Genomic DNA, 3,720 nt, shown 5'->3' with positions numbered 1-3,720 from the left:
TAATGGTGACCGAATCCCGGTATATCCCAGCTTCCTCCACGATTGTGTCATGTTTGGTCAGAGTTGCCTGCACAAATTTTCTGACTCTGATAGTGATTAATTTTGCATACAGTAGTGCTCAACAGTAGTGATTAAGGCCAGTGTAAAGTGTATGTATAGTGTAATAGTGTTCTTAAGGCCTGTATATAAAGTGTAAGGTAGTGCAATTGTGATTATGGTTAAAAAAATGTTGCACAGAAGTGGAAATGTTGCACAGAAGTGATCTTGTGCCCCCATAACATCTCTGTATCTTACCAAAAGGCCCTTCCTCCTTATGCTTGGATTACACCCTCTGCAAACACGATAAGGAATTTTTTTTCTGGTTAGTCAGGAGGCCTCACACTTTCCATAAGTTAGGAATTCAGTGAACTCAAAATGGCCTCAGCCCCTATTATTCCAACTTAGAGGTTTTACTGTATATAAAATCTATATTTATATGTACAGCATCTTTGTTGTCATTGCAGCTTTGTTGGTGTGTTACTAAAAATTACACTACTGTATCAGAACTGTATAGGAAAAGTGTTATTTCAAAAGTCTTACCTTTCATTGAAAGTATTGTTTCAATGATGTTATTAATTAGAATTTGTTGTGTGCACTTGATGGGAAGAGATGGAAGGAGGCAGGGAAGGCCAAGATGATGGCTGGAAATGGTGAAGGAATGTGTGAGAAAATGAGGTGTGGAAGTTAAGGAAGTAAGAGATGATTAAGATAGAAGGACAAAATGTGAAAGGAGATGCATAAGACAGTTATGGCACATTTTGTTTTTTAGCAAGGGAGTCCATGGGAATACTTTGTGTCACAGGTGCACACATAATTGCATGTAAACAGGAAAAGTACAAGTGAAGTTTATATGGATAGTTTTGCACCTGTGAAGCTGAGCCAAGATTTTGAAGGCTTGAATTGTGTGTGAAAGGTTGTGCTGCTCATTTCACTGGATGCTCTGTTTATTAGTTCTATTGTGTGCTTCCTCTTTCCTCTTTTGGATGATTCTTATCCCATTTTGTGATGGGAAGCTTGGTTGGAAGTGATGATGATAGGGTGAGGGGTGTTTAAGTCATCCTATGACTTTCTAGGATAGATGTGTTTGTCTCATTTATTCTTGCCATTAAAATTCTGTATCGCATAATCGTGCTAAGGTTTTTTGCTTGCTGAAATCAGCAAAATTAAAACTGTGTCTAATTTGATAAAAATAGATATGCCTCATTTTCTTAGTGCATACAGGTGTTTGTGTACGGTGTCTTGCTTTCATTGTGATCATTGGGGGTTGTTATGCAAAGGCTGATGTTTTGTTTTATCTGTATTGTTTTCTTGTTAACTTCAAGGTTATACTGTATCTTGCTTTTCACCTTTAGTTATATTTTATTGCAACAGTTATACAATTGCTTACCTTGTATCAGAGTATTGACTTTTTATTTTTTTATAGTTAAGTGTGACAGGGTTTAACAATGAATGCCCTCAACTTTTCTTTCATTGATAAAGACAAAATCTGCTTAGGTATATTTTCATTTTAACCTGTATAAAGTGAAATAATGTTAATATGTTTCGCTGTTGGGTATGTTAAAAATATTAGAGAATAGATTGAAAGAACCATCTGTAACCATTTCTTTATTTCAATCCTCAGATGCAGGACAAGGTGTGGCCACCAGTGCCTCCTAATGGTGGCTGTGGCAGCAAGAGGTCTTGACACTGTTCATTTAGACAAGAAGGACCCATTTACCAGAATCGCATCTCTGTTGTTCCATCATACGGTAAGCAGTAATCTGTACAGCATGTTATAACTACACTTTTGTACCCCATGCTAACCTGTTGGCCACCACTTGATGACATTACCAGTGCAGTAAGCATACACTGCAGTAAACCTTCTGTATTGACTCTATCGGATGCATTTATGTGAAGCTACAGAGTGTGGTGAATGTGTTTGGCGTAGCAGATAGAGCCAGGATTCCAAGGGTTTGAATGATGAGTGAATGGAAGCGTGACCCACTGGACTGGGCAGACTTGGGCTGTCTGGATGTTGCTACCCCTCACCCTGCCCTAGGGTGGGAAAGAAGGTGCTGCTGCTGCTGCTGATGATGATGATAACAGTCCAACTGGGGACAACATTGAGCCAATAATCATTTGGCTGGGGCAGGGTGTTTTTAACCCACATTGCTGGTGCAGCACATATGGGTAAAATGGGGTGTTTTTTAAGGTGTTTTGACCCACTTATATTTAACCTAACATGTTTAAATATCAGTCAAACAAACTTCAGTATTTCCTCTAACCTCGGAAAGAAACTGGTTCTGTAAGTGGTACATGATTGGAGAAGGAGTGAGTTGAATAGGAGGTGTTCTGTGTGGCTGGTGAGTGAAGGTCTCTAAGGCAGATGCAAGGCAGCATCCTGAAATTAAGTAAGGAAATGGTCAAGTGGGAATAAATATCAGTCAGGTGCGTGGGTTAATGGCCTTCACATTTATTTATCCACCATTCAAACCTCTGAAATTTGAAGACTTGTTTAATGAGTGTTATAACATCTACAACAGAGGTCATGTGCATTTTGATGCAGCATTTATTTCTGTTCATCACCTTTTAATTCTTCAGCATCAGTACCTGTTTTATTATATATATATATTTTTTTAATTTATTCTTTTAATGCTTTCACTTACTAAATACTGTAATGGAATAAGTTATTATGTACTTAGTTCTTCTGTATTTACTTCACTTAAGTATACTGTCTACTTACTGTAAAGGCCAGACTCAACGGTTGAAGAGATCTATCTATCTATCTATTGCCAGACGCCTCAATCCCGTTTGGGGTGGCCACAAACAAATCGCCTCCAAGTCGCCCTGTCCCCCACCATTTCACTGCCCTGTTCCCAACGCACACCCCCCTCTCTCATATACCTCTCCACCCCATCTCTCCATCTCATCCTCGGCCTCCCCCTCCCTCTTTCCCCCTCCACCTCACTCACATACACTCTCTTCGTCAGTCTTTCACCCTCCATCCTCTCCACATGTTTTTATATTTCATGAAAATTTTTCACTGTAAAACTTTAACTCAGACAGCATGTTCTGTTTAACAGAATGGGAGGTATGGTGAATTACCCATTACAGTGATCGATGTTTATTATTTTCTAACATGCACTTCTTTCTTTATTTATATCTATATAATGGCAGAAAATTACTTTGTATTTTCCTTTAATGATTTTGTACCTTATTTCTGCTTACTTGCCTGAGAACCAAACCTTCACTTGTAGTAATACTTTGCAGAGGTTGTATAAAAGACTTAACTAAATACATACACAACTATAAGCTTTATTTTTTTTTAATATATTGCATATATGAAATAACAGATTATCACATAATACTGCCCACAGCTTATGGATAGAAAGCATACAAAAGTTTGTACGGAAGTAAGTCCCTGTACATTACATAACTACATACTTAACCCTAAACTTTGGATGTGTATATTAGCACACTTAGTATTACACAGCAGGTACAAAGCTGAAATATTAATTGCACACACACCATATTTAATGCTGGACGGATTATCCTGGTACTATTCCTGCACTGCTCATTATTAAAACATGTGACATTCTTTAATATCGGTTCTATTCTTTGGTTCAGTATACTGTATATGCATGCAAGGGAAATATTTAAAACACCTGATATCAAAGTGGATTGTCATACTGTTGTGTATTG

Source organism: Coenobita brevimanus, chromosome 96 (genome assembly GCF_032717465.1).
Source record: "Coenobita brevimanus isolate Jiangsu-jjx chromosome 96, ASM3271746v2, whole genome shotgun sequence".
NCBI lineage: Eukaryota > Metazoa > Arthropoda > Malacostraca > Decapoda > Coenobitidae > Coenobita > Coenobita brevimanus.
This window is presented reverse-complemented; position numbering follows the sequence as displayed.